The 15,055-nt window shown below is 37.9% G+C and overlaps 1 pseudogene; it reads left to right on the top strand.

The window, feature by feature from the left end:
• The first annotated feature begins 1 nt into the window (after position 1).
• Positions 2-1,032, top strand: LOC102468855 (actin-related protein 2/3 complex subunit 2 pseudogene; annotated as a pseudogene).
• The last annotated feature ends 14,023 nt before the right edge of the window (positions 1,033-15,055 follow it).

Genomic DNA, 15,055 nt, shown 5'->3' on the forward strand with positions numbered 1-15,055 from the left:
CCCGCCCACTTCCCGGATCCTGCTGGAGGTGAAAAATTGCATCATCGAGAAGACACTTGTGCTCAAGTTTGAGAATGCAGCCACTGGAAACAAACCAGAAGCAGTAGAAGTAACATTTGCAGATTTTGATGGAGTCCTCTATCATATTTCAAATCCTAGTGGAGACAAAACAAAAGTGATGGTCAGTATTTCTTTGAAATTTTACAAGGAACTTCAGCCACATGGTGCTGATGAGTTATTAAAAAAGGTGTATGGGAGCTTCTTGGTAAACCCAGAAGCAGGATACAATATCTCTTTGGTATATGACCTTGAAATTCTCCCTCTATCCAAGGATTCCATAGTACATCAAGCTGGCATGTTTAAGCAAAATTGTTTTGCCTCTGTCTTTGAGAAATACTTCCAATTCCAAGAAGAGGTCAAAGAAAGTGAGAACAGGGCAGTTATCCATTATAGGTATGATGAGACCACGTATGTTGAGTCTAAACAGACAGAGTCATGGTAGTCTTCAGGACAGTGTTTAAGGACAACAATGATGTGGTCATTGGGAAGGTGTTCATGCAAGAGTTCAAAGAAGGATGCAGAGCCAGCCACACAGCCCCTCAGGTCCTCTTTAGCTACAGGGAACCTCCTCTGGAGCTGAAAAACATGGATGGTACTGTGGGCAACAACATTAGAATCACTTCATGCTGTTCCTTTGCCTTGCCACACCAGTGCCAGCACTTGAGACAACACCATCAACCTGATCCACACATTCCGGGACTACCTGCATTATCACACCAAGTGCTCTAAGGCCTTTATTCACACACGTATGCAAGCAAAAATGTCAGACTTCCTCAAGTTCAGACTTCCTGTGCACGCCCTGATGCCAAGACAAAAGAAATGAAAATAATCACTGGGAAGATGTTTTCATCCTGCTAACTCTTGGGAGCAAGAAGAGGAAGCAGGTGCAACTGAAGGCTGGAACACTTGCTACTGGTTAATCATGGCCTTGAATGTTGCACATCTTCAGGTTCTTAAGGAGCTCTTCATTTTGGTTCCATTTTGTACATGTTTGGAAAATAATCTGCAGAAATGAGCCGTTCTCTCAAGGACTTCATAGTTCCCAAGAATTAAAAAAAAAAAAAAAAAAAGAAAAAAAAAAAAAAAGAAAAGAAAAAGAAAAGAAAAGAAAAAGAAAGAAAATACACTGATGCCTGATTCTTTCTTATATTTTTTCATTCACAGTCATATACTTTGTTAAGTTTGACCTCATGGTTAAAAAGAGATCTAACCTTCTGAACTACTAATATCTTTCATGTCTTGAAATTATTTTCTCATTTCTTGGAATTGATTGTCCATTTTCTCTTGCATCTCATTGAGTTTTGTCACTATGAATGTTGGAAATTATTTTTCTGACATTTACATATATTCCTCTTTGCTGTCCATTTTTGGTGAAGGACTACTGCGTTCACCTGGGAGAGAGCTACCCCCTTGTTTTCTCATGTTTCTTCAAGATTTATGATGGTTTATGGTCATCTGATACAGTATTCACTTTTTCCTGTTTATTGGAGTGAATTCTGTAGTATTGGAAGAATAAATTTCACCCTTAATTTCTAGGTGTGTTTCTACTGGATGGCTATATCTCCCAGATCAGAGCAGTTATAGGTAACTTCAGGAGCTTGGCTCCTCTGCCAAACTTTCAGCTTTTGATGAAGTCAAAACAAGCTAAGTAGATATAATTTAGTAAAGAGGATTAACCATGCACTGTGCCCAGCACAGAATGTGGGCTGGTGTACCAAAAATTCCAAAGTTACTCCTGGTCTGAGGGTACACTCACAAGAGGAATCCTGCTGGGAATAGGCCCAAACCTCCCAGTAGGTGGGGTGAGCCCAGGCCTCTAGAGCACTGGACAATGGAGTTCCAAAAGTTTCAAGGTTACTCCCAGGGTCTGAGGGTGTGCTCAAAACAGGGGATCTACAGAGGCCAGGCCCAATTTCCCAGTGGGAGTGGTGAGCCCAGGCTGGTAGAGTGCTGGGCAACACAGTGCCCCAAAAACGTTAAAAAAGATGTTAGCAAACCAAATTCAACAGCATATTAAGATTGTACACTGTGACCAGGTAAGTTTTATCCCAGGGATGCAAGGATGGTTTAGCATGTGCAAAACTAAAATGCGATGCAGCACGTTATCAAAAAGAAAGAGAAAAATTATATGATCATATCTATAGATGCAGAAAAAGTTTTTGATAAAATGCAACATTTCTTTATGATCAACACTCAGCAAATGAGGTAGAGGGGACATTTCTAAACACTATAAAAGCCATATATGACAGACCCAGTGTAAACATCATACTACTAAAAACTGGAACAAGGCAAGGCTCCTCCACTTTCACCACTCCTTTTAAACATAGTGCTGGAAGTCCTAGCCAATGCAATCAGACAAGAGAGAAAAATTAAAAAAAAAACATGAAAAGAAGTTAAACTGTCCTTATTTGCAGATGATATGATTATATACATAGAAAATCCAAAGGAATCCATGAAAAAACTCCTAGAAATGGTAAATAGATTTAGTAAAGTAGCAGGATACAAAGTCAGAATACAAAAATCTATAGTATTTTTTAATTTTTAATTTTTTATACATTCTATCACATTATTTAGCTTACAAAGTGAACATTTCAATATGTGAACATTTCTCTCCAGTCCAGTTGATCAAAATATCTTCAACACACCAACAATTAACATACTGAGACAGAATTAAAGGAAGCAATTCCATTTACAATAGCTACATAATGAATTAGATACCTAGGAATAAACTGAAGCAAAGAGGTAAAAGACCTCTACAAGGAAAACTATGAAAAACTAAAAGAAGAAAATTGAGTATGACACAAAATAATGGAAAAAAAATCGTATGTTTTTAGATCGAAAGAATCAGTCTAATCAAGTGGCTGGCTTTTCCCGTTGACACAAGGGTTGATCCAAATAATCCAAGATAGCAATGGATAGAACATTCTTCTTTTGATTATGAAACACTTAAAGCTATAAGTTAATGTTAAATAGAATGAAGTATAAGCACCTTTTACTTTATCTCTTATTGAAGGAGCTAATGCTCAATCACTGCCTCCTTGGGATCTGACATAACTGCCTTTATTATCTATTGGCCATTTTATCCTGTGTTCAACAGAATATAATGATCAGACATGCTGAAATCAAGTGGTGGATCATGGTAATATCACCACAGAAACGTTGATGAGCACTGGACAGTATACTGACTTAATAAGACAACTGCAGGCTTCCCAGGCTCATATAGGAGAAGACCTAAGGACTCTCAGCCTGCTAGATCCTCAGAAACTTCCCCCACCTATTCTTCTCCTACCTGTTTATCCAGGAGCTCTAATTACAACTCCCTCTATAGTTAGTTCTTCAGTTGAGTCTGGAAAAAGAGAATTCAGTTCTATAAAAACTCACAAGCTCTTCGCTCTTCTTTTTTCTTCTGTTTTTGTACTTGAACAGCTTAAAATTCACTTGGGTAATTATTTTTCTGACAATACTGATAAGTATATAGCTAGGTTTCAATATGTGTCTGTAGCTTTTAAACAGTTACTAAACAGGAACAATTCAAGACCTGTAATTACAAGACTAAAATGCAAAGATTTCTCAGTTTTGATGTCTCTCTATGCTTGCTAGTCTACAAGACCAGTTGGAAACTCTTTGCTTTTTAACAGAGCCAAAGAAAGATAATAAAACTAAGGGTTAACCTTTGCAACAAAATCTCAGTTCAACCAAATTAATTTACATATTTAATGCAATTCTGATCCAATTGTTGGTGACATTATTCACAGAAATAGAAAAAAAAACAATTATAAAATTTGTCTGGAATTATAAAAGAACCCATATCACCAAAACAATACTGTGAAAGGAGAATTAAATAGGAAGCATCTCACTACAAAACTAAAAGTATATTAAAAAGCAGTAACATCAAAAACAGCATAGTACTGGCACAAAAGTAGACACGTAGAGCAAAGGGACAGAATAGAGAATCCAGAAATAAACCTCAAATCATACAGCCAACTCATCTTTGACAAAGAGTACAAGACAATGAAGTAGAGAAAAGAAAGTGTTTTAAGCAAATGGTGTTGGAAGAACTGTATATCCACCTGCAGAAAAATGAAACTGGGCCCCTATGTCTCACCATTAATAAGAATCAACTCAAAGTGGATCAAAGGGTCAAATGTAAAGCCTCAAACTATAAGATTACTAGTGGAAAATATAGGTGAAACTCTTGACATTGGCACAGAGATTCCTTAAGACCCTGAAAGGACAGGACAGGCAATCATCCCCAAAGTAGACAAGTAGAATTATATCATGCTAAAAAGCTTCTTCACAGCTAAGGAAACAATAATTACAGTGAAAAGATAACCCTAAGAATGGGAGAAAATATTTGCAAATTATTCCTCGACAAAGGATTGATATCCAGAATATATAGGGAATTCAAATAGCTCACCCATAAAAAATGAATAATCCAAATTTAAAATGTGTGAATGAACTGAATAGACAACTCTCTGAGGAAGACTTATGAATGACCAAAAGACATATGAAAAATAAGGCTCAAAGTCTCTTGTTATAAGGGAAATGCAAATTTAAACCACAATGAGATACCATTTAACTCCTATTAGAATGGATAAGATCTATCATCCTGCTCCCAATTTCCTCCTCCACCATTAGCTCTGAAACCTGCACAGCGGCAGCTAGTGAGAAAACTGGGGCTGGAGATTGCCTTAAGACCTCTACTGACTTCTAATTGTTCCAGTTGCTACCCAGATTATCTCTCTCCTACCTTCCTCTTTCATCATTAGCCCCAGAACCAGTGCAGGAAGAGCAAGTGAGAACAACTGAGGCCAGAGACCACTTTAGACCTCTAGCTGCCCTCTGATCACTCAAGAATACTTTCAGACTTCATAGTTTTCTGAAGCATATGGCACACATGCATGGTGTGTGATCCTTACTTTCTTCCCCAGTTGATGCCTTGGAGCTCAACAGCAGATGCCCCTGTCCTCAAGAATGTGGGAGGTCATTGAAATATCTAGATCAAGCATTAACACTGCAGGTTGCAGGGTGAACATCAGGGAGATGAAGTTGCAGAGAGACCACAACTTGCCTCCTCCCACATGCCTTTGAACTCTCAGAATTAACTCCAAGAAATTAGGAAGAACCATATAATCTATCAGATGACCAAAATCCAGCACATTAGCACAAGAAATATGAGAAACTAAGAAAATATCTCTTCCCCAAGACAAAAAAACAACTCACCATCCATAGATAGTACAACAGAACTCCTGGAAGTGTAGGTAAACAATTCAGAATAGTCATAGTGACAAGACTAAATGAGATGCAAGAGAAAAGAGAAATAACTTTAAGTGATGCAAGAGAAGTGACAACAAACTCCAGGAGATGCAGAAGTCCTTCCGCCATTTGAAAGAAGAAATAGGCACCATAAGAAAGAATCAAATGGAACTATTAAAGATGAAAGCTGTAATGCAGGAAATCAAAACCTCCCTTGAAGTACTAAAAGCAGATTAGATCATGCAGAAAATTGAATCTTGGATCTAGAAGACAAATCCTCTGCCCTAGAAAAAATCACTAGGAAGAATGAATAAAATAGCCTCTCCCCAAATGAGGATGGTATAACAGGAATACTAGACACCATTAAATGCAAATATCTGAATACATAGTATCCCAGTAAATGAAAAAAAAAAAGAAACTAATAAGGACATTTATAACCTATTTCATGAAATCGTAGAAGAAAAATTTCCAGGCCTAGAGAAGCATTCAAACATTCAGATCCAAGAAACACAAAAGACCTCAAATAAAATCAGTAGAAGAAGATGCCCCCACTGGCACATGATAGCCAGATAGGCTAAAATTTCACATAAAAAATGATTCTAAAAATGGCAAGAGAGAGATGTCAACTTACAAAGGTGAACCTATCAGATTAACATTGGACCTTTCAGCAGAAACTCATCAAGCAAGGAAAGAATGGGAAGATATATTCAAAGTGTGAAACAAACAAACAAACCAAACAAACAAAAACACAGTTTCAAACAAGATTACTATACCTTGCAAGATTATCCTTCAAATGAGAAAAGATGGAAGCAGTCTCAGATAAACAAAGCTTGAAAAAATTAATCAACACCAGACCAGCTCTTCAAGAAGTGCTGAAGGGAGTGCTATACCAGGAAAACTAGAGACAGACAGAAATAAGAGAACAAAAACAAAACACACATACACACACACACACACACACACACACACACACACACATACACACAATGAAAAGAAAGCAAAACCAAGAAAATTACTAACATAATGATAGGCACAAGTCCAGAAATATTTATAATAACGTTAAATGTTAATGGATTAAAATCTCCTATCAAGAAGCACAGAGTGACTGAATGGATAAAAAACCAGAAGTCTTCTCTCTGTTGCCTACAAGAAATGCATCTCATGGATAAAGATATGCATATACTGGGAACCAGCAGTTAGCGTAATGGCTATGTCGCTGGACTCCCACGTAGTCGACCGTGGTTCGCGTCCCGGACCCAGTGGCTTAAAACTCACGCCGGGTGCGTGTGTGTGCATGCCCAAGATCCCGAGAGGAGAATGGAGAAGGGATTGTGGCGTGACCATCCCCTCTGGGGGGGTAATTTCTTGCTTTCTGTCTCTATGTCTCTGTCTGTCTGTCTGGCAATTGCATGTGCCCTATAGCAAAAACCTCTCCAAAAAAAAAAAAAAAGACAAAAAATGACATGCATATACTAAAAGTGAAGGGCTAGAAAAAGGCTTTCCAGGCACCATCAACTCATGATGTGATTTCTCTTTAAAAAAGGAAGTCTGGGGCCAGTAGATGGCATACCAGTTACATTGCTGACTTCCACATGGCCACTTGTGGTTCGAGTCACAGACCCAGTGGCTTGACAATCACACCAGGAGCATGTACATACGTAGCCAAGATCCCAGGAGGAGAATGGAGAAGAGACTGAAGCAAGGCCACTCCCCCTCGGGGGCGATTTCTCCATTTCTTGCTCCAGAGAGCACATATACCCTATAGCAAACTAAAAAAAAAAAAAAAAAAAAAAAAGAAAAAGTCTTTCCATGAAAAATGGAAACCAAAAAAATGGCTGGAGTTCCAATACTAATTTAGGACAAAATAGCTTATAAGACAAAAACTGTGAGGAGAGACAAAGAAGGGAATCATATAATAGTAAAAGGGCTAATTCATCAAGAAGATATAATGCTTATTAATATCTATGCAGCCAAATCAGGAACACCCAAATATATGAAGGAAAGACTGCTAGATCTAAAAGGAGAGAAAGACTACTACACATTAATTGGTGATCTCAGCATTCCACTATCTCATTTGGACAGATCATCTAGACAAAAAATAAGTGAAGAGATATAGGATCTAAATGATACTGTATATCAAATGGATTTCACAGACATCTATAGAACCTTCCACCCAAAAACCATAAAATACAGATTGTTTTCACCTCTGCATGGAAATTTATCAAAGACTGACCACATGATAGGGCACAAAAGCAGCTGTTAAGGATTCAAAGACATAGAAACTATATCCTGCATCTTCTCTGACCATGATGGAATGAAACTTGATATTTACTTTTTAAAAACACCTCAAAAATACACAAGCAGGGAACCAGCAGTTAACGTAATGGCTATGTCACTGGACTCCCACATAGTTGACCACGGTTCATGTCCCAGACCCGGTGGCTTAGAACTCACGCTGGGCGCGTGTGCATGCGTGCCCAAGATCCCGAGAGGAGAATGGAGGAGAAGGGATTGCGGTGTGACCATCCCCCCTGGGGGGTGATTTCTTGCTTTCTGTCTCTCTGTCTCTCTCTGTCTGTCTGGCGAGTGCACGCGCCCTATAGCAAAAACCTCTCCAAAAAAAAAAAAATACACAAGCATATGGAAACAAAACAACCTCCTCCTAAATGACTTCACAACTACTGAAGAAATTATGACTGAAATCAAAAGATTCATGGAAACTAATGATAATGAGTACACAGATTTCCATGATCTATGGGACACAGCAAAAGCAGTCATAAGAGGGAAGTTCATAGCAATCAGTGTGCATAAGAAAAAGACAAGTGGAAAGTGGGCAACCTAATATTATGCCTCAGGGAACAGGAAAAACAACAATAACAAATCCAAAAAATGCTAGGAGAAAGTAAATAATAAGGATTCAATCAGAAATAAATGAAATAGAAAATAAATGAACTGTACAGAAAACAAATGAAAGCAAAAGCTGGTTATTTGAAAAGATAAACAAAATTGACACATGACTAGTTAGACTAATTAAGAAGAGAGAAAGGAACAAGATAAATCAAATTTGTAATGAAAGAAGTAACATTACAACAGACATAATAGAAACACAAAACATCATTAGAGAATATGTGTGACTATTAGCCACCATCAAAAAACCTGGATGAGATGGACAAATTCCTGGACATATATATTCTACTAAGATTGGGTCAGGAAGACACGAATGACTGAATAGACCCCTAACAAACAATGAGATTGAATCAGTGATAAATAACCTCCCAACAAGAAAAAGCCCAGATCCTGTTGGCTTCACATCTGAATTCTATAAAACTTTTAAAGAAGACTTAATATCCCCTTCTATTCAAACTATTTCTAAAGATCCAAAAGGAAAAAAACCTCCCCAAATCCATTTTATGAAGCCTCCATCATCCTCTTCCCCAAAACAGATAAGGACATGAGAAAAAAGGAAACCATATCAACTAGACCAATATCTTTGATTGATATAGATGCAAAAATTCTCAACAAGTTACTAGCAAATCATATTTAACAACATATAAAGAAAGATTATACATCATGGCTAGGTAGACTTTATTCCAAGTATGCAAGGGTGGTTCAACATACACAAAATCATAAATGTAATATATGATATTAACAGAAAGAAAGATACATATCATATGAGCATATTGATTGATGTGGAAAACGTATTTGATAAAATATAGCATCCCGTCATGATTAAGAGTCTCAGCAAAATTGGCATAGAAGGGATATTTCTCAAGACAATAAAAGTTGTCTATGAAAAGACAGTCATAGCCTTCAGAAGAAGATTCCTTCGTGGCTCCTGAGAACTAGTGATTTCTGGGAAAAAAGAGAAATGAAGACTTCCTACTGATAATTCAGCCTCTAGCTCACAATCTTGAGTGGAGAGGGAAGAGACAGACATTCAGAAGAAGATTCCTCCATGGCTCCTCAGAACTAGTGATTTCAGGAAAAAAAGAGAAATGAAGATATCCTACTGATAATTCAGCCTCCAGCCCACAAACGGGAGTGGTAGGGAGCTCCTCTATCCTTCTCTCTATCTCTGTCTCTGTGTCTCTGTCTCTGTCACTTCTGTCTTCTCATTTTATTTGTAATTTTTAAAAAATTTTTTAAAGGTAAAATATTCTCTTGCTTTCAGCCCCACCTCTATCTTGTTAAAAATTCCCCATCCCCCTACCACACAGGAGAGGCAAGAGGCACGTGTGCTGCATGGTTTTCTATTTTCTGCTTTTTTTAAAAAAAAATAATAATAATAATTTTTCTTAGTTGTTTTTATTTCCTATTTTTCTGTTTCTTTATTGTTGTTTTTGTTTTCTCTCTCTCTGCTTCCTTTTCATTTTCTTTGATCTCATCTCTCTGCCCTCTATCTCCATTTACTATGTTTCTAAAAGGATCTAAGGGATGGCAGAGGGTGAGAGATAGGGAATCAAAAATGGGAAAGAAGGCAAAATATACAGGAAACAAGAAATGGAAAATTATTTGTTGATGATAACACGATGCTTGATTGAGCCAATATGCACTGTATTCTGAATGGAACATCTCATTTTGTATGCTGTAATGATGTACAGTGAATGAATGTAAATAAATAAGTTTAAATTAATTAACAAAATTATCTAAGGGAACTATACCCAAACATCCAAATACTTTTAGAGTTAACATATTCCTCAGTATCTATTGAATCAGCTGCACAAAGGATCACAACGGAATGACAAAGAGATTCCAGATCACCTATTTCTGCATGATCCTGAATGTTCAGATTGAATTTCAAGAATTAGGAAGAAACACACCATTCATCACATGACTACAAATCACCATAGGGTCACAAGAAATACGAGAAAGCAAGAAAATACCTCTCCTCCAAAGGAAAAGAATAACTCCTCTTTATCCACAGACAGTTCAATGGAAATCATGGAAATGTCTGATAAAGAAGTTAGAATATTTATAATGACAAAGCTAAAAGAGATGGAAGAGAAGGGAGACAATAAACTGTAGAAGAGAAAGGAGAAAGGAGCTGACGAGTTCCAAGAGGTGAGGAAATTCTTTCAAGATCTAAAAGAGGAATTCCATACTTTAGAAAAGAATCAAATGGACCTGTTAGAGATGAAGGCTATAATGCAGGAAGTCAAAAATCTCCCTTGAAAGTATTAAAAGCAGACTAGATCATACAGAAAATAGAATCTCAGATGCAGAAGAGAAAATTGCTGACCTAGAAAAATCTACCACCAAGACTGAGAAAATCCCCCCCCCCAATAAAAGAATATTATATGAGAAATGCTAGATACCATCAAAAGTCTAAACATCCGGATAATTGGTATCCCAGAAGGTGAAGAGACTCATAAGGGCATTGGTAATATATTCCATGAAATCTTGCAAGAAAACTTTCCGAACCTGGAGAGGCAAAGATCCAGCCCCAAGAAATACAAAGGATCCCAAATAGAATCAACTCAAGAAGTTCTTCTCCAAGACACATTATAGCCAGATTGACCAAAACCACAAAGACAAAATACTAATATTGGCAAGAGAAAAACATCAAGTTACCTACAAAAGATATCCCATCAGGATAACAGCAGATCTTTAATTGGAAACAATGTAGGCAAGGAAAGTGCTGGTGAGGCTGTGGTGAAAAGGGAACCCTCCTACAGTGTTGATAGAATGTAAATGAATATAACCACTGTGGAGAACAATATGGAGATTCCTTAGAAACCTACAAGTAGAAGTACCATATGGCCCACTAATTTCACTCTTAGGTATTTACCCAAAAGATAGGAAAAACCCTCAGTTGGAAGTGTATTTGCACATCCATGTTTATTGCAGCATTATTTACAATTGCTAGAACATGGAATGAACGCAGATATTAAAAAACAGTTGAATGTATTGAAAAAAATGTGGCATATGTACTCTATGAAATACTATTTGTCTATTGAAATTAATGAGATCCTGACATTTGATAGAAAGTGGATGATATGGAAGATTTAATCCTAAGCAAAGCAAGCCAGAGTAAGAGAGACTTTGTATGTCACTGCTCAATATATATTCAATGTCTTGATCCTATAATAGAAACTGGAAGATTGGAAGGTATAATAGGAGGGAGGGCAATTGTAGATACTAGGGATAGTAAGGAAAGGTTATGGGGATGGATAACAGAGGGAGAAAAGGAGGGAGGGGAACAGGGAAAAAAAACAAACAATATGTTTAACTGACACAAAAATGAAAAGTTATTTGGTGATGATAATGTATACAGTAATGTCTTTGCCATGACTGGTATGCCCTGAATTAGTGCTGGAAAAAATCTTGTACACTGTAAAGATGTACAGTGATTAGATATAAATTATATATAAAAGTATACATACATATGCATATTTATATATATAGCAATTTGAAGCCATAATAAAAAAGAAAAACTACCAATTTCACAATTTTGTCCATGGTAGTAATGACCTTTCCTCATTATTTATTTATCTATTTTTATTTGACAAAAGTTATGTATATGTGCTATACAACATAGTTTGTAATCATAGTTCACTTTGTTATCTTCATATAATATATATGTATATATATATGTGTGTGTGTGTGTGTGTGTGTGTGTATTTGTGATTTTGTTATAGGGCACGTGTGCTTGCTAGAGATAGATAGATAGATAGATAGATTGATAGAGAGAGAGAAAGCACCCACTAGTAGGATGGCCATTCTGAAATGCTTTCTCTTTTATTCTCTTCTCGGGATTTTGGGCACACATGCACATGCACCCAGTGTGTTTTTCAAACTGTCAGATCTGACACTTGAACCTCACAATAGGGCATGTGGGATCCAGTGTCTTAGCCACCATGCTGCTGGTTGGATCCAAAGACCAAGACCCAACCTGTAGACGGGCTGGCCTTTGCTTTCCAGCAGAGCTCCACTTCCATCTCTAGGCCTCTAGCCAGTAGGGGACGTTGAGGCAGGAGCACCACTGCCCCCTGCCTTACATCTAGGCTCCCAAGACCTGACCCAACCCCATAAACAGACTGGTCTTTGCTCTGCAGCAGAGCTTCAGTTACATCTCTAGGCTCCTGGCCAGCAAGGGATGTTGAAGCAGGGGAACCACTGCCCCAGTCCCACTTCCAGGCTTCCAAGACCAGGACCCAAACCCCTAGAAAGGTAGGCTGTTTTTAATTTTTTTCTTTGCTCTTCTTCTTTGTTTTGTTAATACACTCCTTTTCCTTGCCCCATAGACTTTCCTTTGCTCTGAAAGCAGAGCTCCAGTTACATCTCTAGGCCCCTGGACAGCAAGGGATGTTGAGTCAGGGGCATCACTGCCCCTCTGCCTCACTTTCAGGCCCTGAAGACTAAGACCCAGCTCCATAGACAGATTGGCCTTTCTTCTGGAGCAGAGCTCCAGTTCCATCTATAGACCCTTGGCCAGAAAGGGACATTGATGTAGGGGCATCAATGCCCCCCAACCCACTTCCAGGCTCCCCAAACCAGTACCCAACCCCCTAGATATGCAGGCAGTTTTAAAAATTTTTTTTTGTACTTCTTCTTTGTTTTGTTAAGACCCTCCTCTTCTTTGCCCCATAGACTGACCTTTGCTCTGCAGCAGAGCTCCAGTTCCATCTCTAGGCCCCTGGAGAAATCATGTGCCATGCATCAGCATGGAGTGTGACTTTTTCCTTTTTTCTCCTCTGTGCTCTTTTCTTTCCTCTTATATTATCATCTCCTTATCCTCCACCCTGCCAGAGGGAGTAGCCAGGTCTTGAATCACAGTTCTGAAATTCCCTAGTATTGTGAGGTTCCCTGGGATACTCCCTTGTACTGAACCATCTGTCAAAAAGGAGACACTGCTTTTCAGACACCTGAATAGAGTACACCTCTTGATACCACATTGCTAAAAACAACAGAAGAGAGACTTCTTCACACATCTATTCACAGCAAAAGAAAAACACAGTTGCTCCTAGTTTAAGAAAAGTTCTCCTAAGAGGTATTCAAAAGTGAATACATCTTCCAATGGCTAGAAGTAGAAGAGTCTCAGGTCTGAATAAACCAGGAAATATGTCTCCATCAAAGGAACAGAGTAACTCCCCTCGATCTTTCCAAAAATTGGAGTACATTACCAAAATGTCAGAGAAAGAATTTCAAACATGATAAAATTCTATGAGCTGGAACAGAAAAGCGACAAGGAATTATAGGAGATTAGGACATCCTACCATGATATCAAAGAAGAAATGGACACTCTGAGAAAGAGTAAGATGGTACTACTAGAGATGAAATCTATAATGCTGGAAATAAAAAACTCTCTTGAAAGTATTAAAAGTCTATTAGACCAGGCTGAAGATTGAATATGCGATGTAGAAGATAAAACCTCTGACCTAGAAAAAAACCACCAAAATGATAGAGAAAATATCAAACAAACACAAGGATAATATACGAGAAATACTAGATTTCATTAGATGCTCAAACATAAGAATTATTGGCATCCCAGAAGGTGAAGAAACTAATAAGAGCATGGAAAATCTATTCCATGAAATTCTGGAAGAAAAATTCCCAAGTCTAGAGAGGCACTCAAGCATCCAGACCCAAGAAATACAAAGGACCCCAAATAGAATCAACCCAAGAAGATCTTCCCCAAAGTACAACTTAGCCAGACTCTCCAAGACCACAGATAAAGACATGATACTAAAACTGGCAAGAGAGAAATGAGAGGTGACTTACAAAGGTCATCCCATCAGGCTAATACCGAACCTCTCAACGGAAACAATGCAAGCAAGGAAAGAATGGGAAGATGTATTGAAAGTGCTGAGAAACAATTTCAATCAAAATTTCTATATCCTATGAGATTATCCTTTCTATGGGAAAAAAAGATTAAAATCTTTTCAGACAAAAATAATCTGAAAGAATCTGCCAACACCAGACCAGCTCTTCAAGAAACCCTGAAGAGAGTACTATTCAAGGAAAATTAAAGAATGAACAGCCAGAAACAAAGGAATAAAAGGCAACCAAGACAATAGCTATCTTAAACATTGGGACAAGTCCTGGGACCAGCAGTTAGCATAATGGCTATGTCGCTGGACTCCCATGTAGTGAACCGTGGTTCGAGTCCTGGACATGGTGGCTTAAACTTATGCTGGGTGCGTGTGCATGTGTGCCCAAGATCCTGAAAGGAGAAAGGAGGAGAAAGGATTGCCATGTGGCCATCCCCCCTGGGGGGGTGATTTCTCACTTTCTGTCTCTCTTCTGGTGAGTGCACGTGCCCTATAGCAAAAACCTCTCCCCAAACAAAACAAAACAAAACAAAACAAAACATTGGGACAAGCCCAAAAATATTGATAACAACATTGAATGTGAATAAAACAAAACAAAACAAAACAAAACATTGGGACAAGCCCAAAAATATTGATAACAACATTGAATGTGAATTGATTAAATTCTCCTATCAAGAGACACAGACTGGCTGAATGGGTAAATAAACAGAAACCCTCTATCTGTTGCCTATAGGAAACCCACTTCATGGGTAAAGACATACATAGACTAAAAGTGGAGGGTTGAGGAAGGACATTTGGGGGGGGGGCAAGCATTAATGGCACAAGAGGTGTGATATTATCTGTTGAAGATATTTCATAGTTTTATCAACAGTACTAGGGAGAAATATTCTCTTGTTGAAATGTCCATTTTGTAAGACAAATAATAATTTGATTGAATGTATAAAAGAAAATGAAATGAAAAATTAATA

The sequence above is a fragment of the Tupaia chinensis genome, unplaced genomic scaffold (genome assembly GCF_000334495.1).
Source record: "Tupaia chinensis unplaced genomic scaffold, TupChi_1.0 Scaffold000243_1, whole genome shotgun sequence".
In the NCBI taxonomy this organism is placed as follows: domain Eukaryota; kingdom Metazoa; phylum Chordata; class Mammalia; order Scandentia; family Tupaiidae; genus Tupaia; species Tupaia belangeri.